At 42.8% G+C, this 24,764-nt stretch overlaps 3 pseudogenes; all 3 read left to right on the plus strand.

Annotated features, from left to right (window-relative positions):
• The first annotated feature begins 4,527 nt into the window (after positions 1-4,527).
• On the plus strand, positions 4,528-6,485 carry LOC149512573 (25S ribosomal RNA; annotated as a pseudogene).
• Positions 6,486-8,170: 1,685 nt separating this feature from the next.
• On the plus strand, positions 8,171-9,940 carry LOC149512574 (18S ribosomal RNA; annotated as a pseudogene).
• A 285-nt stretch (positions 9,941-10,225) lies between these two features.
• On the plus strand, positions 10,226-10,379 carry LOC149512575 (5.8S ribosomal RNA; annotated as a pseudogene).
• The last annotated feature ends 14,385 nt before the right edge of the window (positions 10,380-24,764 follow it).

Here is a 24,764-nt window from a genome sequence, read left to right on the forward strand (position 1 = left end):
GTGATCCATGACACATACACATGCCTCGACCACCATTAGGACATGTTGGCCATTCATCTTAGCACATGCTTTGACCACCATTGGCATATGATGGCCCTTTCTATGGGCAGTTCCTCGAATACCATCAGCACATGCTAGGCCATGCACTATTTGAAGCTATCTTGGGACTGGGCTACACACAATGCACACCATAATTGGGCATTAGGTGGGTCCAGGCACATCTTCAAATTTATGCCATGTCAATGACATTTTTATAGCTTGTAAATTCATATAAGGCTCACCAGCACCCACACATAAGCTTGAGCCTTTAGAGTCTTGATTACTGTACATACCATTTTTTAGGGCTAGTTCCTAGTGGCTTAGGCCTCTAGTATGCCTCAAGACCTAATCCCCCTAGCTATTAGACCCTATCCTGCTAGAGTTGGAGCTACCCTTTGACTCAAAAAGAACCCTTGGGCCTAGACCAGCTTACGAACCGTGACACATGCACATGGCTCAACCACCATCAGGACATGTTGGCCCTTGGTCTCGACATATGCTTTGACCACTATCGATACATGTTGGCCCTTTGTGCGGGTATTTCCCTCAAATACCATTGGCACATACTGGGTCGTGCACCAAGCATAAGTATCCTGGGCCTGAGCCACACACTGTGTACACCATGATCGGGTAGTTGGTAGGTTAAGCTTCATATTTCTACTATGGCAAAGCCATTTTTATCGCTTGTAAATTCTTATAATGGTCACCAAGGCTCGTACCTAGGCCTGGCTCAATTATGTCAAACCTAAACACCATGCCTAAACTACTGGAGTCTTGATCTCTCCCTATACCACTATTATAGGCTAGTTCCTTATGACCCTAACCTCTAGCAAGCCTCAAGGCTTGGTCCCCCTAGCTGTCAAACTCTATCTTGCTAGAAATGGAATTGCTCTTTGATTTGGAGAAAGCCTCTAGGCCTGGACCATTTTATAGATCATGACACATGGATATGCCTTAACAACTTTTGGGACATGTTGGCCTTTGGTCTCGGCATATAATTCAACCACCATCGGCATATGATAGCCCTTTGTGTTGGCAATTCCCCTGAACACCATTGGCACAGGCTGGGCTAAGCACCAAGCATGACTATCTTAGGCCTAGGCCGAACACAATGCACATGACCATGTAAGTAGGTGGGTTCAAGCAGATCTTCATATTCCTACCATGCCAATGCCATTTTTATGCCTTGTAAATTCATATAACACTCACCAGTGCCTGAACTTAGACCTAGCTTCATTCTACCAAACCTAAACATTGGGCCTAAGCCTCTAGAGTCTTGATCATTGCTTATAACACTATTCTGGGCTAGTTCCCTGTGACTTAGACCTCTAATATGCCTTAAAGCCTAGTCCTCTTAGCTGTTAAACTCTATCCCACTAGAACTGGAACTACTCCTCTACTCAGAGAGAACTCTTGGGCTTGGACCAGCTTATAGACTGTGACACATACACATGCCTTGACTCTATCTCACTAAAACTAAAACTACTCTTTGACTCAGAGAGAACCCCTAAACCAGGACTAGCTTACGGACTGTGACACATGCACATGCCTCGACCACCATTGGACATGTTGGCCCTTAGTTATGGCACACGTTTCAACCACCATCGATAAATGTTAGCTCTTGATACGGGTAGTTCCATCGAACACCATCAGCACATGCTGGGCCACAAACCATGCACAAGTATCCTACGCCTAAGCTATGCACGATGCACACCATGACCGGGCAATAGGTTGGTTTAGGCACATCTTCATATTTTTGCCTTGCCAATGCCATGTTTTATGGCTTGCAAATTCATATAACAGTCCCCTAAGCCTTCATGTGAAGTTTCATGGCAAGATGACTCATTTTTTATTTTTCATGATTTTTAAAATTTTTCACGATTTAATTTTTTTGGCCCCTAATTTGGTATATGTGATCGTCATATTTTTGTTGGCATCCATAAAAAAAATTTAACTTAAAAATCGAAGTATAGAATATTTTGTGGCCATTTGTAAAAAAACATCCCCATTTCAAACACTTAAATGGCTATAGGCTGTGAACTTGTAAAAGCTTTTATGCTCTTTAAAGGGGTGTGAGTTGTTAAGATTCCTTAGGGGATAGGAGGCCAATATAAGGGCCAAGGATAAACATCCATCACACATCATAAGCGCAAACCTCTTGGCCTTTTTCCCCAATCATTAGAACCCCTAATGCCATCGATTAGGCTCTCCCATAATGTGTCAGCAATGGGGTGCTAGGAAAAAAAATGTGGCACTAGCACATCCTAAGCCAAGCATGTGCACCATGGCCCATAATCAAACTTCAGCAAGGCCTCAACCATTATCGACATATGTTGGTGCATGGTGTGGGCATATGCCTTGACCATCATTGGCATAAATTAGACTTTGGTATAGTCAATTGCATCGACCACCATTGGCATAAGTTAGCTTTTCGTATGAGCACCTACCTTGACTACCATCAGCACATGCTGGCCCTTGGTGTGGGCACATGTCCCGACCAGCATCGGCAAAAGATAGCCATTTGTATGGCTAGTTGCCTCAAACACTATAGGCACATTTTCACCCTTATTATGGGCACTTGCCTTGAACACCATTGACACACTTTAGGCCTTGTTGTAGAAAATTCCTAGACCCCCATTGGCACCTGTGGACCCTTGGTGCAGGATATGCTTGTTTGAAAAAAGTGCCCCCATTACAGACACTTTAATATCTACTACTAGTATATTTGTAAAATCTCTTAAAGTCATTAGAGGGTGGTTGTCCATGCCCCTTTTCCCCCCTATGGGCATATCATCACGTACATCCATGGCAACATCCTTGGAGCATGATCTAAGCTATGCATGGCCTGACTGGTTAGCATGCATGTGGTAAAGGGGCTCGACAAAGCTTATGCCTATGGCTGATGCTACCTCAAACCCTAGGCCAAGTCCCTAAATCAGGCAATAGTTCATTGGGATGGTGCACGTAGAAGCTATGGTCGTGAGCTTGGTCTAGCCAAGTCTCTTAAGTATTTGGCAGTCTTATGGTCCCTTTTCGTCAACCATAAAAATGCCTTGGCTAGCCAAACCAGTGCATATGTCATACTCTAAGTGCAAGTCCTAAGCCAAGTGGGTGAAAAGACATAAGATGTTTGAGTTGGTGTAAGCAAAGGATCGAAAAGGATCGAGACCAAGGTCTTAAAGGCACATATGAGGCCCAAGTGTAAAAATTCAAGCCTAGGCTAAGTTGCAAGAGCATGGCAAGGTGAGCAGCTAGTGTTGAGAATTGGGATTTCTTATTAGAAGGATCTAGAATGCCCCAAAAAAGTGGCATGGGGAGGTAGGCATGAAAGGCTCTAGATTAGCCTAGAGATAGGCTAGGCGTTTTGGTGTAGAAGAGTCTAGAGAAGCCTAGAGGTAAGCCAACTGTTTGGGCACCAAAAGTTCCAAAAAGGCTAGGTACGAGAATAGTAGCAAATACTATAGCATTCAGATGATGAAGGCCCTTCATGTGCACTAGGCTCGGGCACTAAGTAAGAGTGCCTAAACTCTTGCAGACCTGAGGCTCAATGAGGAGCCTAGAACAAGCTAGATTCTACAAAGGCCTTAGCCAACATAGGAAGTGTCTAGGGACCATTAAAGGGTTTAAAAGGTGTATGAGGGTGACACCCTTGGATCAAACGAGCCATATGTGCTGGGGAGGCTCAAGTACAAATAGGGGCCCTCCCTCTCATTTGTAAAAAGTTGAAGCAACAAAAAGGAAGCAAAAGAGGAATTAAGTCATAGACTTAGCCATGCTTAGAGACTTGGGGATAAACATAGGAATCATTATAAGGACATTGAACAATTGTACAAAGCATCAAGTAAATAGAAATACGATTGCATTAACTCTCTTTCCTAGCTTTCTCCCAAGCTCCTAGGGAGCCAATGGAGTGCATGGCACAAGCATTTGGCATAGAATTGGAAAATGGGCTAACTTAGGCATATGGATAGAAGTTTTTAGCCTAAGGCCACACGAGTGCTGGGCTTAAGCCCCATGGCCTATGATAGTTCGTATCAGAGCCAATTCCAATCGTAGTTGGTATCAGAGCTGGTTCTAACCATGGTGGGATTAGAACTTTTGTTGGAACCAAAGTTGATATCGATTTCATTGTGCAGGCAACTTCATGTGCTAGTGTGTTGCTTCTGTTGATAGCTTGCATGTAGGGTTGTGTGGTGTAGGAATTACTAGTTGTCATTGTCAAGAATAGGGCACAAAGATGCTTGAGTGCCACTGAAGATGTATGGGAGATGCTTAGTTTAGGCTTCACATTTATGGTTGAATGCACGGGTGATATGTATGAGGGCGACTGACCCACGTGTAAGGGGAGAAAAGCTAGTTTGAAGGAGAGGTTGTTATGCATGACAGCTGGTTCAAGACACCAAGGATCACATATGAGTGTTCGACTCCATATGGGAGGAGTCTGAAGAAGGGTAAAAGTCATGGGTAAGAGCCAAGTGAAATGGTAGGGTATGTGACTTGAAGCAAGACTATTGCCATTGCTAAGTCAGTGGTCAAGGTTGAGTGCACTAAGTCTCCACAGCCCAAAGGTATGGGTTGAACCCAAGGGTAAGGGCTTGAGTGGGGGAGATGAGAGTAATAGTTTCCCTATTGCTCCACTAGGCACTGTATGTGAGTTGGGTTGTTTGGGAATGCAGGCCTAATCGAGTAGTAAATTCTACCTAAGGTTGAATATGATTGAGAGATCGATAGCAAAAAAATACCGCAAGGGAAAGATGAAAAGGACTTTGAAAAAATAGTCAAATAGTGCTTGAAATTATTATAAGAGAAGTAGATGGGGGTTGACTGTGCACCACATTCGAATGTGGAACAACAAAAAACAATTCACTAATTAGTTTGAAGTGTGGACCAACATTGAAGCCCAAGCTTTCGATATGCCCATGGAGAGGTTGTTGCTATAATCATGGAATGTAGCACGTGTCATCTTAGCATGCCATAGCATTGGCATGCTTTCAGTGTCGGCCTACAGTCTCCCCATTTGGCTTGTGTTGAAACATAGACCAAGGAGTCTGACATGTGTGTATGTCAGTAAGTTTTATCAAGCAAAGCCAATGATTAGAGGCATTAAGGGTGCCATGCCCTCAACCTATTCTCGAACTTTTAAATAAGTAGGATGACATGGCTGCTTCATTGAACCACACCACTAAATCGAGAGCTTTGAGTGTGCCATTTTGGATAAATAAGATTGGCATTGCAAGATGAACCAAAAGCTAAGTTACGGTGACCAACTACATGCTAACCTAGAACCCACAAATAGTGTTGGTTAATTGAGATAGTAGGATAGTGGTTATGGAAGTCAAAATCTGCTAAGGAGTGTGTAACAACTTACCTGCTGAATTAACTAGCCTAAAAAATGAATGGCATTTAAGCGTGTGACCTATACCAGGTTGTCGAGGTAAGGGCCAAGCTCGATAAGTAAGAGGGCATGGTAGATGCTACAAAACCTAGGGCACAAGCCCGAGTAGAGTGGCCGTTCATGCAAATCTTGGTGGTAGTAGCAAATATTCAAATAAGAACTTTGGAAGCCAAAAAAGGGAAAGGTTTCATGTGTATGGTACTTGCACACAGGTTAGTCAATCCTAAGAGATAGGGGAAGCCCATCCAATAGCATGTCTAGCATTAGCTTTGAAAGGGAATTGGGTTAAAATTCTTGAATCAAGACATGGTAGCTGACAACAATGTTTGAGAGTTTGGAGATATTGGCAGGGGCCATGAAAAGAGTTATCTTATTTATTTAACAGCTTACCCACCCTAGAAATGGCTCAATCGAAGGCAGGGTCCAATGGCTAGAAGAGTCCCGTACATCATGTGGTGTCCAGTGTGCCCCTAGTGGCCTTTCAAAATTTGAAAGATTGAGTGCCATCAATACGCAATCGTATTCATAACTGTATCAAGTCTTCAAGGTGATCAACCTTTAGTTGATGGAATAATGTAGGCAAGGGGAGTTGGCACAATGGATTTGTAACCTTTGAAAAAGGATTGGCTCTGAGGGTTGGACATGAGGGTCCCAGTTCAAAATCCATCAGCTATCGATGTACTACTCGAGTTGCTCTCATGGAAAGAGTGGGTCACTGCATGCTGGCTGGGGGACAAATTGGGAATGGCTCTCTCGGAGGCCTTCCCCCTAGCAGTGAACAAGGGGAATCCAACTGTTCAATTAAAATAAAGCGTTGTGATGGTTCTTGCAAATGCTCATGCAATGTGATTTCTACCTAGTGCTCTAAATGTCAAAGTGAAAAAATTCAACTCTGTGCAGGTAAATGGCGAGAGTAACTATGGCTTTCTTAAGGTAGCCAAATGCCTTATCATTTAATTAGTGATGTGCATGAATGGATTAACAAGATTCATACTATCCTTATCTACTATCTAGCAAAACCATAGCCATGGGACAGCATCTAGCCCCTCGTTGGTGTAGGTAATCGCATCCAACACCATCAATAGATGCTAGCCCAATGTTGCCTTGGACAACATCAGTAGATGTTATTCCCTTAGTGTAGGATGTTTCCCCAAACACCATCGCCAAATGCTAGCACTTAGTGCTAGCACATACCTCAACCACTATTGGCACAAGTGGGCCCTTGGTATGGGTTATTGCCTCAGACACCTCTTTGACAGATGCTGGCACTTAGTATGGGTTGTTGCCTCATACACCTTTTTGGTAGATGCTGGTACTTAGTGCAGCATGTGTACCATAACCCTCTTACCTAAGGCACTTGTTTGCCCCTTGAATACCATCAACACCAAATAATGCTCAGTGCATGCATCATGGGTTTTAGTCTTAAGCCAAACTCTATGCAACCTTGGATAGTGAATTGACTTTCTCTGCCTAAGTCACCTTACAAAACTCAAGTGCTTACCAAAATTTCAACTTGTCAAAGATTGTGGTGCAATATTGGGCCTTCTATAAGCCCACAAATTTGATCTTCCTAGGATTTTGTTCAAGTGTGCTCACACCAAGGTCTGACCATGTGCTTACACCTTAATCATTAGTGGTCACACCAAGGTTTGATTATGTGCCTGTGCATCACTCACCAGGGCCCACACTTAGGCCTGGTTCAATTCTGCTAAACTTGAACATGTGTCTAAGCCTCTGGAGTCTTGATCACTACCTATACCACTATTTTGAATTATTTCACAGTGACTTGATCCTTCTATAAACCTCAAGGCTTAGTCCTCCTAGCTATCAGACCCTATCCTACTAGAATTGGAACTGCTCTTTGACTTGAAAATAACTTTTGGTCCTAGACTAATGTCATAAGCCATACGTTGCTTAGACTGAAACCATGCGTTTGTATGGCACCAAGACTACTCTTAGTCGAGATTAACCTTTCCTGAGTCCATTTCTCTATCGATAGATTATTTCCAATCCTTCAAGTTGTATACTCGTGAGCCTTTCTTGGCTCTGACCTCACAAGGTAGCACACAATATTCTCACTCTTGGTAGGGAGGAACCCAACTCCTTTCATCATAATCAACCCATAATTCTCAGGGTGGCCCTGAGCTCCCATCTCTATTCATAGGCATCAAGGTCCCAAGCATTGACCCACCTAGCTCATAAGGGCACATGCCTCGATTCTCATGATATTAGCTCATTTTGGCATGGTGAGAACCTAACACCATACCTGCCCGTATTGCATGCAAGCTCTCATGCCTTGAACCCAAAGGCACAACACGAATGCTAGTCAGCAACCAGCCCAAAGCCATACTAAGCTCATCTTATACCATGAAACTCATATCTTAGGGCCTCAGCCTTTAACCTCATTCTAGGCTGCCCACACGCATGATTGGCACTCAACTTCATGCCCATCTCATCTCGGGGAACTAGGATATGCTATCCCAATAGCAACACACCTTTGTCGATTCATCCCTTAGGCTCGATGGTGCCCTTCCTACTCAAACACTATGTCATGATCCTTAGTTACTCATTAAACTAGCTCAAGGAAGGGAGACTAAGGGGCATAGCAAATGCTATTATCTAACCCCATGGTTTCACACAGTAGCATGATACAAAGCTTGCTGGCCCCAATCATCCCAACATTTAACATAACCTGAGGAGACACCATGCCACACTCATGACCTATTGATGCCTGTCCACCTACACACAACATGTGCCTAGGAGTAGCTCATTTTAGACTAGCTAGGCACTTGTCTACCCCTACCCAAAGGGGTGGTGGAGAACTAACACTAGTCATCCCCCTCTAAAGAGTGTAAAAGCTTTCCCAGCTATCTTACCAGGAACCATATGTTTGGAAGGGATGCATTTGTTAGATAAAAGGTCGATGTAGGCTTTGCTCATTGCTATGATGATTCATGATAACTTGACGGATCACATAGCCTTTGTACCGATCATGGATCATTCAAATTTTTGCCCTATCAACTTTTGATAGTAGGATAGTGGCCTACTATGGTGGTAATGGATGATGGAGAATTAGGGTTTGATTCCAATGAGAGAGCCTAAGAAGTAGCTATGACATCCAAGGATGGTAGCAAGTGCACAAATTACCCAATCCTGACATGGGAAGGTAGTGACAATAAATAACAATATCAGGCTCTGTGAGTTTGGTAATTGGAATGAGTACAATTTAAATCCCTTAATGATGATCCATTGAAAGGCAAGTCTGGTGCCAGTAGCCACGATAATTCTAGCTCTAATAACATATATTTAAGTTACCGCAATTAAAAGGCTCATAGTTGGAACTAGGGTTCTATTGTCTAATATGCCTCACGGTGAGCACCAATCTACTTGTCCTTATTGCCAATGATGCACTCCAACCCTTAACTGGCCAGGTCATTCCTTTGGTGATGTTGCTTTGAAGAAACTAGAGTTTTCAAAGTAGGCCTAGGCTTATTTACAATAGCATGGGATAACATCATAGGATTTGAATCCTATTGTGTTAGCTTTTAGGTCAAAGTAATGATTAAAAAAAATAGTCAAGGGCATTCGTATTTCTTAGTTAGAGGTGAAATTCTTGGATTTATGAAAGATAAACAACTATGAAATCATTTGCTAAGAATGTTTTCATTAATCAAGAATGAAAGTTGAGGGTCAAAGACAATTAGATATCATCCTAGTCTCAACCATAAATGATACAAACTAGTGATCAACAAAAGTTACTTTTAGAACTCTATCGGCACCTTATAAGAAATCAAAGTCTTTGGGTTCCTAGGGGAGTATGGCTATAAGGCTGAAACTTAAAGAAATTGATGGAAAGGCACCACCAAAAGTGGAGCCTACGGCTTAATTTGACTCAACATAAGGAAACTTACCAAGTCTAGACATAGTAAGGATTGATAGGCTGAAAGCACTTTCTTGATTCTATAAGTGGTGGTGCATGGCTATTCTTAGGTGGTAGAGCAATTTTTCTGGTTAATTCCATTAACAAATAAGACCTCAACTTGCTAACTAGCTACACGGATGTAATCCTTCATGGCTTGCTTTTTAAAGGGATTATAGCCACTTAGGCCAAGAAAGTTTGAGGCAATAACAAGACTGTGATACCTTTAGATGTTTTAAGACACATGCATGCTACATTGATGTATTCAATAAGTCTATAGCCTTGTTCGATAGGCCTAGGTAATCTATGAAATTTCATCATAATGAGGATAGATCATTGCAATTGTTGGTCTTCAATAAGGAATTCCTAGTAAGCATGAGTCAATAGCTCATGTTGACATGTCCCTGCCTTTTGTACACACCCCCTATTGCTCCTACCAATTGAATGGTCAGGTAAAGTGTTCAAATTGTAGTAACATGGACAGTTCATTGCCTATGATGCAGCGAGAAGTCCACTGGACCTTTTCATTTAGAGGAAGGAAAAGTTGTAATAAGGTCTCTATAAGTGAACCTGTAAAAGGATTATTGTTGAAACCAGCTCAATGAACAACCCACAACACATTAATGAAACATCAAAGGGGTGAGGGTGTCTTCCTAAGCCCTTTCTAACCCCTAACATGCATGATAGTTACTTTGTTCTACCTCTCAAATAGGTGAAATGATCAGTATCGTCACCCACTACTGAATAATGAACCCTAAAAGTAAATTACACAAAGGAACCAGAATGAAAAAGAGCATGCATGCCATCATCATCCTGTTTGCTGTACATGTATGGGTGGCACCATGACTCATTTTGTCTTGAAAAACCAAAACAACTCTCGATAATGGATATCATGGCTCTTACAATGATGAATAACATAACAAAATGTGATGCTTGGTGTGAATTGTAGAATCCTGTGAACCATCAATCTTTGAATGCAAGCTACACCCCAAGCCATTAGGCCAAGGGCATGCCTACTAAGTGTCATGAATCATTGCCCCCTCTAACCTTTTGTCGATTGGGCTTCAATTGAAAGGGGGCAAAAGATGGCCTCCCATGATTTCATTGGTTGTGGTTGGCCTAAAAGCAAGACCTCGATAATGATAGCACTGTGACCATTAATGGTAAAGCTCATGGCGTGCTTCGTCTCTGGTGACATACACTCATAGTCCATCCCGACCCCATCAAACAACCCACATCACTAGTTTGATGCTAGCATTGTGACCCTGGGTTATGAGGGATTATTCATTGAGTTTAAGCATATCAATAAGCAAAGTAAAAAAACCTTACTAAGATTCTCCTAGTAACAGTGAGCAGATCAAGAAGAGCCTAACTTGGGAATTAGGCACCCTTGATGTTCAAATTATAATCTAAAGAAACATCCTCTACAACAAACCAAGCCTAAGTCCCCTAGAAAGGGGTGCCGGAAAGAGCCCCATTATGCTTGGACTAGAGGTGTAAATGATACATTAGTACTCGCAAGCTACTCGAGTTTGATTCAAAAAAAAAACTTGAATTCGGTTCGATTATTGTCGAGTCGAGCTCGAGCTCGAGTAGCTCGACTTATCGATCGAGCTAAATTCGAGTATTCTTATATCTGACTCGAGTAGCTCATGAGCCTAATCGAGCTTTTATATTTAAATATATTTTTATTATTTTAATTAATAAAATATTTCAAGTCCGAGTTTGAGTTCGAATTCGAGCATGAATAATCAAACTCTTGTCGAATATACGAATCGAGCTTTTTTTTTACATATTAATCGAGCTTAATCAAGCGAGCTCGAGCTTGAAAAATAAAATTCGATCGAGCTCGAGCCGAGTATCGAGCCTCGAGTTGTGAGTCGAGCTCGAGCTCGAGCTTCTCACTACTCAGCTCGGCTCGGCTCATTTACACCCTTAGCTTGGACCCTGTTGCACAATAAGGCACTATTTGCAAGTTAGGTTGTTTAGGAATGTAGCCCTAATTAGGCAATAAATTTCATCTAAGGTTGAATATAGGTCAAAGACCGATAACAAACAAGTATTGCTAAGGAAAGATGAAAAGGACTTTAAAAAAAAAGGCAAATAGTGCTTGAAATTATAGGGATAGAAGTGGGTGGGGGTTGCCGATGTGCCATAGTCGAATGTGGAATGGCAAGAGCTAGCTTCTTGATCGAAATAGGGTGTGGATTGATGTGGGCCATAATGGTGGCCTAAGCCCAAGCTTTTGATATGCCTGCGAAGACATCACTACCATGATCATGGATTATAGCTTGCACCATCTTAGCATGCCTCAACACCCATATGCTCTCGATGTCGGCCAGTGGGCTTTCCATCTAACCCATCTTTAAACATGGACCAAGGAGTTTGACATGTGTGTGAGTCAATGGGCTAGAAAACCCATAAGGCACAAGAAAGCTAATTGGTGGGAGATTTTATCGATATGCTAGTAAGAGACATTAATATGTTTGAAATAGGGATAACTTTTTCAAACAAGCATATCCCAAAGCAAGAGTTCATAGATGTTGATGTGGTCAAGGCATGTGTACACACCAAGGCCCAACAAGTGCTGATTCTATTTAAGGCAAGTTCCCATAGTAAGGGCTAGCATATGCCAATGGTGTTCAAGGCAACTAACTGCACTAAAGGCCATCTTCTACCGATGTTGATTAAGGTGTGTGCACATGTTGGTTGAAGTTTGATTCTATGCCACAGTGCACATGTTAGGCTCGAGCATGTGTTGGTATCGTATTTTTTTGCCTGTGGCATAATTATCGAAGCATCACTAAAAAACATGATCGGTGGCATTGAGGGTTTTAAAGATTAGGGGTAGTGGATCGGGGGGCTATGCACACATGATGTGTGATGGATACTCATCCTGTGCCCTTATATTTGCTCTCTATCCTTGAAGGAATCTTAACAACTCACACCCCCTTAAAAAGCATAGGAACTTTTATAAGTTCACAACTAGTAGCCATTTAAGTGTCAAAAATGGGTATGCTTTTTTCAAATGGCCACAAAATCTTCTACAATTCAATTTTTTAGCTAAATATTTTTTATGGATGCCAACAAAAATACAAGGATGACTTATAACAAATTTGGGGCCAAAACTCCTTCTCAAAAAATTTCAAAAAATCTTGAACTACAAAAAATTTTAAAAATCATGAAAACATAGAAAACAAGTCATCTTGCCATGAAGCTTCACATGAAAGCTTAGGGGACCATTATTTGAATTTACAAGCCATAAAAATGGCATTGGTATGACAAAAATATGGTAATGTGCCTGAAGCCACCTGTTACCTAGTGTGGTGTGCATAGTGTGCAACCCAGGCCCAAGATACCCATACATGATGCATGGTTTAACATGTGTCGATGGTGTTGAAAGGCACTACCCACACTAAGGGCCAGCATTTTTCAATGGTGGTCAAAGCATGTGCCAAGATAAAAGGGCCAACATGTCTCGATGGTGATTGAAGGATGTCCATGCATTGAGGTGCTGATGGTAGTCGAGGCAAGTGCATGTGTCATAGTTGCCAAGTTAGCCTAAGCCCAAGGGTTCTTTCTAAGAATAATTTCAGTTCTAGTGGGATAAGATTTGACAACCATGAAGACCAAGCCTTGAGGCCTAATGGAGGCCTAGGTCATGGGTAACTAGCACAAAATAGTGGTATGGGCACTGATCAAAACTCTAGAGGCTTAGGCATAGTGTTCAAGTTTGATAGAATTAAGCCAGGCGCAAATTTGGGCACTAGTGAGTGTTGCATGGGCACATAGTCAGATGCAAGTAAGGTGTCATAGGCCATGTATTCCTTAGACCAAAACCATGTGTACACGTGACACCAAGACTACTCTTAGTCAGGGTTAGCCTTTTACAAGTCCCTTTTTCCATGGACAAATCATTTTGTAATCTTTCAAGCTGTATACTCGTAAGCCCTTCTTAGCTTTAACCCAATAGGGTCGTACACACATTCCCAAACTCTATGGGGAGGAACCCAACTCCCATCATGATTCTCAATCAATGAATCTCAGGGTGGCCTTGAGTACCCATCTCTACCTACAGGCATCAAGATCCTAAACATAAACCTACCTTACTCAAAAAGGTGCACAGCCCTAGTTCTCTTGATTTTATCTCATTCTAGCTTAGTGAGAACCTAACACTATGGCCACCTGTATCATATGAAAGCTTCCGTGCTTTGAACCAAAAGGCATAACACCAATGCTCGTCAGCAACTAGCTTGGAGCCACACTTGGCTCATCTCAACCCATGAAACTTGTATCTTATGGCCTTAACCCTTAGCTTGATTCTAGGCTACCCTACACATGATGGACACCTTACATCATGCTTGTTCCACCTTAAGGGACTCAGGTGTGCTACCCAAATCATAGCACACCTCTACGATTGGCCACAAAGATCTAGCAACATGCTTACCTGCTAATCCACTCATCCCTTAGGCTTAATGGTTCCTCTGTTACATAAACACCATGTCATGATCCTTGGTTGCTCATCGAACTGACTTAAGGAGGGGAAACCAAGGGGCATAGCAAATGCTAGTGTCTAACACCATAGTTTAATGTAATGATGTGATATAAGGCCTACCAGCCTCGACCGTCTTTGGGTTTGTCATGACCAAAGTAAACATTGTGCCACATTTATGACCTGATGATACTTACCTACCTTGACACCATATGTGCTTAGGAGTAGCTCACTTTAGACTAGCTAGGCCCCTACTTACCCACTAGCTAAGAGGGTGGTGGAAAGTTGTCACTAGTCGTCCCTTTATAAAAAGCATAGGAGAATTCTTAGCCATCCTACCAAGAACTATAAGAATATATGAAATAAGGACTCGGGGCCTTTTTTTCAACCCATTTAAGGTCCAGTGACCTGTCTCCTGGCCACCATAATTTTGGCATACAACTCGTTGTTTCACCAACCTACTCAAGGGTGCCTATGCATGGCTTCTATTGGTAGCACCTGACTGGCTACTCGGCTTCAAGGTGCCCACCCATTGGCTCATAGTTGCCCATACATCTTGGTAACTAGGGCTCACACTGTTTGTATATGCTATCAACAACATGTTCCAGGGCTTACACTGACCTCGTTTAGCTCTAGGACTATTGTCCTAACCACAAGGCCTCATTTGCTTAGGGTAAGTCATGGCAGGACCAAGGCACACTAGCGCCTAACCATAACTTGAGGGCATTGATGATCGAGGAGTGGGTGCATGGTCAAACCCAAGTACAGGCATGCCTAAACATAATCCTAGAAAGATTAGATTTGAGGGCTTCTAGAAGGCATAGTATTGTAGCATGAGCCTACTTAAAAGCCTTACACCGAGGATAATTTTCCCACAAGATGCATTGATGGCTCCTTCTAGAGCCTACATAGCAACTATATTGCATTCTCAACTCGACAGCTCTCTCTAAGCTTTTTATCATCTCAATATGTTGTTAACATGCCCACACCTAGGTCACTTTAGTCCCACAACTAAGCCAAACTAGGCTTTGATACAATGTGTCATGGGCCACGTGTTACTTATATTGAAACCACATGTCCATACAGCACCAAGGTTACTCTTAGTTGAGGTCAGCCTTTTATGAGTCCCTTTCCCCATGGATAGATCATTTTTTATCTTTCAAGCTACATACTCATGAGCCATTCTTGGCTCGAACCTTGTAGCGTCAGACACATATTCCCAAACTCTATAAGGAGGAACCTAATTCTCATAATGATTCTCAATCTATGAATCTCAGGGTGGCCCCAAACGCCCATCTTTGCTCGTAGGCATCAAAATCTTGATTAGTTACCCATCTTCCTTATAAGGGTGCACAACCTAGTTCTCATGATTTTATCTCATTCTGGCCTAGTGTGAACCCAACACCTTGCCCGCCCCTATTGTATACAAGCTTTTATGCCTTAAACCTAAAGGTATAACACAAATGTTGGTTAGCAACCAACCTGGAGCCACATTGGGCTCATATTATCCCATGAAACTTCTATCTTAGGGCCTCAACTCTTAGCCTGATTTTAGGCTGCCCTTATGCATGATGGACACCTTACATCATGCCTATCACACTTTAAGGGACTCAGGTGTGCTACCCTTTCCATAGTACACCTTTATCGATTAGCCACAAAGGGCTAGCAATGTGGCTGCCTGCTAGCCCACTGATCCTTTAGGCTTGATGGTGCTCTTCCAATGTGAACACCATCTTATGATCCTTGGTTCCTCATCAAAACCATCTTAAGAAAGGGAAACTGAAGGGCATAGTGAATGCTAGTGTCTAGCCCCATGGTTTAAAGTAATAATGCGATACAAGGCTCGCTAGCCCCAATCGTCCCCAAGTTTACATGACCCAAAGGGACATCATGCCATACTCCTGACTTGACAATGCCTACCCACCTAGACCATATGTGCTTAGGATTGGCTCACTTCAGACTAGCCAGGTCCTTACTTGCCCACTTGCCAATAGGGTGGTAGAGAGCCGACACCAATCATCCCCTTATAAAGAGAGTAAGAGATTTCCCAGCCATCCTATCAGGAACCACAAGACTATTTAAAATAGGGACACCTTTTTTCCCAATCACCTTAGGGCCTTTCATCAACCAACTCAAGAGCCAATGACCTATCACTTGGCCACCATAATTTTGGCATTCCACTCATTGCTCCACCAACCCACTCGATGGTTCTTACACATGGCTTTGATCGATAGTACCCGTCTAGCTACCTAACTCCAAGGTACCTATCCATTAGGTTGTACTTACCTATGCATCTTAGGGCATAGGGCTTATACCGTCTGCACAAACTATTAATAACATGTTTGAAGCGTACATTACTTTTGCATAGCTCTAGGACCATTGTCCTAACCATAAGGCCTTATTTACTGCTTAGCTCATGGTCAATCATGGTAAGATCGAGGCACACCAAGGCCTGACCACAACATAAGGGCACTAATGATTGAGGAGAGCAAGCACACTTGAACATAATCCTAGGAGAATCATATTTGAGGGCTTCTAGAAAGCCCAATACTATAGCACAATCTTTGACAAGCTAAACTTATACTAAGCACTTCAGTTTTGTAGGTTGATTTAGGCAAACCCAATCAATTTTCTATCTAAGGCTACATAAAGTTTGGCTTAAAACCGGAGCTAGTGACACATGCACTAAGTGTCATTTGGTGCCAATGGCACTCAAAGAGTAAAAAAGTGCCTTGGGAGGGATAAAAGAGTAATAGGAGAGTCATAGTACATATGCCACACTAGGTGCTAGCATCTGATGATGGTGTTTAAGGCAACAAATTGCACTAAAGGCCACCATGTGTTGATGGTGATTGATGCATGTGTTGAGACCAAGGACCAACATGTCCCGATGGTAGTCAAGACATGTGCATGTGCTGAGGGTCATTAGGTGTCAATGGTGGTTGAGAGAAGTGCATGTGTCATTCTAGGCCTAGAGGCTCACTCCAAATCGAGGAGTAATTCCAATTCAAGCGAGACAGGATCTAACAGCTAAAGGGACTAGGACTTAAGGTGTACTTAAGGCTTAAGTCATGGGGAACTAGCCCAAAATAGTGGTATGGGTAGTGATCAAGATTTCAGAGGCTCAAGCATGTTGTTTATGTTCAACAAAATTGAGCCAAGCCTAAGTGCAGGCCCTGGTGAGTGCTTATATGAATTTAAAAGCCATAAAAATGGCATTGGCTCAATAGAGATATAAAGATGTGCTTGGACCAACCTACTACTCATTCGTGGTGCGCATGCTATGTGACCCTTGCTAGGATTCTCATGCATGGTGCGTGTCCCATCATGTGCCAATGGTGTTTGAGGGAGCTGCCCATACAAAGGGCTAGCATATGTCGATGGTGGTTAAAGCATGTGCCGAGACCAAGGGCTAACACATCTTAATGGTGGATGAGGTAAGTGCATGTGTCATGGTCTACAAGCCGATCCAAGCTCAGAGGTTCTCTTCAAGTTGAGGAAAAGTTCTAGTTCTAGCAGGACAGGGTCCAACAACCAAAGCAACTAGACTTTGAGGCCTATTAGTGGCCCAAGACATGGGAAACTAGCCCAAAACAATGGTATTGGCAATGATCAAGACTACAGAGGCTCAAGCATGGTGTTCATGTTTGGTAAAATTGAGCCAGGCCTAGGTGCAGGCAGAGATGAGTGCTTGTATGAATTTACAAACCATAACAATGGCATTGGCAAGATAGAAATATGAAGATGTGCTTGAACCCACCTACTGCCCAATCATGGTGTACATAGTGCCTAGCCTAGGCCCAAGATACCCACACATGGTGTACAACCCAGCATCTGCATATGGTGGTCGAAACTTATGCTGACACCAAGGGCCAACATGTCTCGATGATGGTTAAGGCATGTGCATGTGTCATAGTACACAAGCTGGTTTAAGCCCATGGATTGTCTTCGAGTCAAGGAGCATTTCTAGTTCTAGTAGGATAGGGTTTGACAGCCAAGGGGACCAAGCCTTAATGTCATGGTTCGTAAGCTGGTCCAGGCCTAGGGTTTTCTCTTAGTTGAGTAGTAGTTCTAGTTCTAGTAAGACAGAGTCTGATAGCCAAGGGGACCAAATTGTGAAGTGCACTGAAGGTCCAGGTCAAGTAAATCTATCCTATAACAATGGGGCAGACAGTGATTGAGACTCTAAAGCCTTAGGGAAAGTGTTTAGGTTCAGCAAGATTAAGCTAAGTCTAGGGACAGACGCTGGTGAGTGATGCACAAGCATGCCTAAACATAGTCCTAGAATGATCAAATTTGAGGGCTTTTATAAGACCCGATGCCCAGCATGATTTCAGCAAGCCAAAGATTGTGCAACAACACCAAATCTTTAAGAATCAAGGATTGTAACTTAGCTCCTAGAATCAATGGATTGTAGTCTCTAGAGTTTAGGAATGTATCTCAGGCACTAAATGTAAGGGAGGCTTAGTTATAAATAAAGAGTCCCTTACCCTTATTGTACATACACCAAAACCATTGAGTAATAACATCCTTACTATTGCCTTAATCCTTTCTGTTGTTCTTTCGTTAGCCTTTTTTCTAACACTTATAGTGCCTTTTCATTTTGCAGTGTATTGAAGGGCCAAGCCCCATAGTCTAGAGTCTCCGCACATAATTTCTTATGTTAGGTTGATCTGGGACATAGAAGAGTCCATTCTTGTGTTCTAGAGCCATACATGCTTAGAGCTTGAGTCTTGGCCTGTGACCATGGTATCAGAGCCCAGTTTGGGGGAGCTGGGAATAAGTGGCTGAACTAAACACTAAAGGGCATCAAATCCTAGATTAGACTAGAGGCAGTGACTAGAGCCTTAGTTCAAAGTGTGTAGATAGATCCTTGCTCATGACAAATGGAGCTAGAGTTGCCATGAAAGCCAAAGTTGGCATGGAAAGCTAGAGTTAGCATCGATACAGGTTCAAAGACTTGTATATAGGCATCCTAGTGTGGTATGTGACCATCTTGGTAAGTTTTGAAGGCATCTTATTATGTGTACAGTATTTGATTATGTCATGTTAGTAGTTTGATGCTTGGTGCATGCATCTTAAAAGGGCTACTCTGCTTGTGTGTTGCTAGTGAAACACTCCTAGTGTGCTAGGTGTTGGCAAGCTAGAGTGCAAGCTAGGTGCTCAACAAGTTGTTGATGTGTGCTATGAGCGTGCTAGGCATGCTGTGCCGATGTGTAGGTGTGTAGACTGGTGTCTAACCAAGAGGTTGGAATGTTGAGCTAGTGTACAGACTAGTGCCTAACAATGTATGCTATGCTAGTTTTCGAGAACTAGAACTGGATTAGTTGAGTGCTTACTAGAGTTAAGGTAATCCTTTTGGTATCTACATTTGTGGTCTAATAGTTTGTATGTTTAGGCTATGGCATGGCTAGGGAAAACTAGAAAAGGGCCCAAACAAGGTGCTCGAGGAGTGCCCATGTACAGACAAGTGAAGGAAGGCTTTAGTAGGATAAGTGTTGACAAGCACTCGATTAGTGAAGCATGAAAAGGTCATTCTATAGATAACAGATCAGTTTGGGCATATTGAGGGATCCTTGATTAAGGTAATGGAAAAGCTCATGTGGTGTAATGAGGCATTGGAATCTATGGTGTCAACCTTACGAAAGGAGCTGGCCAGGCTCATAGTTGACCATGTTGGATTGCAAGGTGCCATGGTTGCTGATGTAGGCTTGGGACAGAGAGTGGAGGTGCCTAAGCATTTTAGTGATAGGTTAAAGCCCTACATAAAGGCCAAGCCATAATGAAGAGGTATGCAGAAGTTGAGTCAGGCTAGAGTTGCTATGAAATGAATTACTCAAGTTAAGTGCACCATGTCTCCAAGTCGAAATGAAAAGGCCAAAGTGGGAGAGACACTAGTGGTAATTCCTCAAGGGCGAAAAGAGCTTTAGGGAAGCCCAAATTTCAAAAAATTGATAGAGTTGCTAGTAGGGGCAAAGGGAAGAAACCTTTGAGTTACCATTGTTGTGCTAGTCTACATCGGGTCAGGGAGTGCCCAAAGCTTTTAGCCATCAACTAGGTAGAGAGGCTATCTGAAGGCAAGCATGGCAGTGGTAAATAGCACTAAAAAAAAGCCCAAAAAAGAGCGACTAAGTGATAGTCGAGACTAACAAGGGGTTGGGAACTCTCAAGTAGCTGATAAGGGGAAAGCAATGGCAGTTGATTGCCACAGCATAAGTCTTACAATTCAACTAGATTCCTCATAGGAGAGTGTGCCATGGGCAACTCAGTGGAAACACAAAAAGCATCAGTGGCATAGGTAGAAGAGACCACTACAATAGAGTGCTAAGAGACTTTGGAGTGAGAATAGTGAAAGCCAACAAAGTATATGTTTGGGAAAGGGACTGATATGTTGGAAAATTGGTTCGTGAGCTAGGAGTTGGAATCGATGTGCGAAGTGAGCATATCATCCCCCTAGCAACAAAGGCATTGCTAGATTGAGTGGGGGAGAATGTCATAGTATGCAAGCTAGTCCACACCTAAGGGTTCTTTCCCAATCGAGTAGCAGCTCCAGTTCTAGTGCAATAGAGTTTGATAGCCAAGGGGACTAGGCACTGAGGTGCACCAGAGATCTAGGTCATAGGGAACTAGCCTAGAACAATGGGGCAAGTTCTGATCAAGACTCCAAAGGCTCAAGAAAAGTGTTTAGGTTAGACAAGATTGAGTCAGGCCCAAGCACAGGCACCCAGTCAGACCCAAGCAAAAGCACTAATGATCGAGTTGCAGGTGCACAGTCAGGCACAGGTGTAGGAACAAATGAACATAGTCATGAGAGGATGAAATTTGGGGGCTTTTGAAAGCCTAGTGCTTAGAATGATTTCAACAAGTCAAAGATTGAGCAACAGCACCAAATCCCTTAGAATCAAGAATTGTAACTTAGCTCTTAGAATCAAGGAATTGTATCTAGAGTTTTGAAATTTATCTCAGGCACTAAATGTAAGGGGGGATTAGCTATTAATAGAAAGTCCCCCACCCTTATTGTACACACACTAAGACCATTGAGTAATAACGTCCTTACTCTTGCTTTAAACCTTTTTATTTTTTTTTTAGCTTTTCCTTTGGCATTTATTGTGTCCTTTCATTTTGCAACATAGTAGGTAGCCAAGCCCCATTATCTAGAGCATCTATACATGATTTTTTGTGTTAGGATAATCTGAGATGCGAAAAAGTCCATTCCTGTGTCTTAAAGTTGTGCGAACCTAAAGCTTGAGTTTTAGCCTGTGACATTGAGGCCTACTAGAGGCCCAAGTCACTGGAAACTAACCAAAATAGTGGTATGGGCAGTGATTAAGACTTCAAAGGCTTAGGCACAGTGTTTATGTTTGGTAGAATTAAGCTAGGTCTAAGTATGGGCACTGGTGAGCACTTATATGAATTTGCAAGCAATAAAATTGCCATTGGCATGACAGAAATATGAAAATGAGCCTAAGCCCACCTACTGCCAGTCATGGTGCACTTGGTGCACAACCCAGACTTTGGATACCTATACATGGTACGTGGCTTAGCATGTGCCGTTGCTATTCAAGGGAGCTACCCACACAAAAAGCCAGCATGTGCTAAGTCCAAGGGCTAATATGTCCCGATGGTGGTCCAAGAATGTGCATGTGTCACGGTCTACAAGTTCATTGTGATGGGCTATGCATTCCTTAGATTGAAACCATGCATTCGTGCAGCACCAGGACTACTCTTAGTTAAAGTCAACCTTTCTTAAGTCCATTTCTCCATGGATAGATCATTTTTTATCCTTCAACCCACATAGTTGTTAGCCTTTCTTGGCACAAACCCCATAGGGTCTCATGCAACATTCTCAAACTCGATATGGAGGAACCTAACTCTCTTCATCATAATTAGCTCATGATTTTCAAGGTAGCCCCGAGCAGTCATATCTGCTTATAGGCATCAAGGTCTCAAGCACCGACCCCCTAACGTATAAGGGTACATAGCCCTGGTTCTCATGATATTATCTCATTCTGGCATGGTAAGAAGCCAACACCATGCCCGCCCATATCATATGCAAGCTTTCTTGCCTTGAACCTAAAGGCACAATACAAATGTTAGTCAGTAGCTGGCCTGGAGCAACACTAGGCTCATCTTGTCCCATGAAACTCATATCTTAGGGTTTCAACCCATAGCCTTATTCTAGGCTTCCCACATGCATGATGGACACTTAACATCATGCCCATCCCACATTGAGGAACTCAGGTGTGCTAGCCCAGTCGTAACACACCTCTTCTGATTAGCCACAAAGGTCCAGCAACATGCCTACCTGCTAGCCTGTTCATCCCTCAGGCTTGATGGTACCCCTCCTATGAAAACACCATTTCATGAAAATTGGTTACTAATCAATCTAGCTCAAAAAGGGGAAACCAAAGGGCATAACAAATGCTACCATCTAATTTCATGGTTTAATGTAACGGCATGATATGAGGCTTATCAACCCCGACTATCTTTGGGTTTACCATGACTTGAAGAGACAGCCTACCACACTTGTGACCCGGTGATGCCTACCCACCCAAATACTAGGTGTGTCTAGGAGTAGCTCACTTCAGACTACCAAGCCCCCCACCTGTTCACTAGCCAAAGGGTGGTGGAGAGCTTACACCATTTGTCCTCTAATAAAAAGTGTAAAAGATTTTCGAGCCATCCTACCAGGAACTATAAGACTATTTGAAATGGAGATACCTTTCTCCCTAGCATCTCAAGCCTTTCTTCAACAACTCAAGGCCTAGTGACTTTGCCCTTGGTCACCATGATTTTTAGATTCTGCTCGTTGCTCTACCAACCCACTTAAGAGTTCACCTACATGTCTTCGACTAATAGAACCCAACTGGCTACTAGGCTCCAAGATGCCCACACACTAGCCGCACTTGTTCGCCCATCTTGGGACTAGGTCAGACACTGCCTACAAACTTTATCAGCATCATGTTTCTTGGCTTATTCTACCTACACATAGCTCTAGGACCACTATCCTGACCATAAGGCTTTGACTACTACTCAGCTTAGGGTCAGTCATAACAAGACTAAGGCACACAGGGCCCTAATCATGACACTCTCTTCCACTTCCTATGTCAATGGCCTCATCGATGTGAAGATGACCCTAACTCTATTGTTGCACATAGTTGACATTTTCTCATATGTCCCTCACTTGTGCCCTCAAGGATTTGGTTGAGATCTTGTCACATGAGGCACCACCCATAATGTTCATTCATTGCTGATATTAATGTATCTCATCCAAGCTCTATAGCACCTCTGTGCGGTTTTCTTATTTGACCATCCGACTCTATCTTGGTTACTCAATATGTGCCACTGCATGGCTTCTTCCATGATATCATAATGTTGTGACCTCGAGGTGCCCTTTTCAATCATGACCCTCAGTAAATAAATGACCACCTACTTTGCCACACGTTGGTGTACCCCGCTGGACATGACCCATCACACCAACCACACACTTGTAGCACCAACTTTTTAATGTGCCCCTTTTGATGTGGTGCTTAGGTCAACTATACTCATATGGCACCATCCACTATAGACCCTAGCATGGTGGCATTCAAGCACTTCGGTCATCTTACAACTTGTGTCCTTTCTGCCCCTCCAAGGTCACCTCTCTAGCTATGGCCCTCTGGCCAACCGCCCTCAAGATGGCACCTTAATGCTTGCTATCTCAGACTCAAACTCATGCCCTTGTAGGCTTCACTACCTTAGTACAATTCCCCAAGACATCGCAAGTCCCCTTATTTTTACTCGAACTAAGCTTGACATTGCATGCAACCATGTTTCCATGATGGTTCGATAACTCATCTACCTTGACTCTTGCATATCTCAAAGGGCAACTCAAAGCCCACATAAAACTCAAGGATCCATCGATCCACTCGATCACACTATTCACTGATTAGTCGATCACACTATTCACCAACCCATTCGATACTCAAGGTCCACTAACGTACTCAAACTCAGGGCCATCTCATTGGCTGGCATCTTGCTCAAATCATTGGCTCAATTTTGCCATGTTTAAACTCATCTAGTCTACTGACCAAATGCCACTTGAATGCTTATACCATCAGCTTACTCAAATCGATTGATCCTCTGACCAATACAACTCATAAGGCCTTGTCAACTAGCCAATTCTTGCTTGCTTATTTCACTAAACTACACACTGTCATGGCCCACTGACCATCACATCTCATAAGGACTTCTTTTTCAACCAATATAAGTATGGTCTATTGACAGGCATAATCTTATGGTCCTCTAACCACTAGAATGCCTAGTCTACCAACCAACACAAACTCGTCTACCTCTATAGAATGGCTTCACACTTGGTCCCCAAATACTCATTTTGTAGCCTCGCTAAGGTACCTGCATCACACAACAAGTGCACATGTTAGTAATTAATCTTAATAAGCTCAACTTAAGTCCCTTGAGACAAGACTCTTTTGGCCTACATGGCCTCATGCAACTCCATTTCATGGTGTATGCCCTTTTCACATCATAGTCTCCAAACAGTTTTTCCCACCGTAAGGGCATTACATGCTTGCAAGTACCAACAACTTTCGCTAGGTGAGGCTAGACTCTTGTACCCTTTTGCTTGACATCCAAGAGTCAACTTAAAGGCCTTCCACCTAGGTTAGTTTTCCCACAGCATGCATCGATGGCTCATTCTCAAGCTCACATAGCCATAATATTATAGTCTCACCTCGATAACTCTTTTCAAGCATAGCATTGCCTCAATTTCTCTTTATCATGCCCACACTTGGGGCCATGTTAGTCTAACCATAGAGCCAAACATGGCTTTGATACCAAAATTTCACAAACCATTTGTTCCCTAAATTGAAACCATGCATCCGTGAGGCACCAAGACTACTCTTAGTTAAGGCCAGCCTTTC

Source organism: Durio zibethinus, chromosome 22, assembly GCF_047325235.1.
Source record: "Durio zibethinus cultivar Kanyao isolate XHJ-2024 chromosome 22, ASM4732523v1, whole genome shotgun sequence".
Lineage (NCBI taxonomy): Eukaryota > Viridiplantae > Streptophyta > Magnoliopsida > Malvales > Malvaceae > Durio > Durio zibethinus.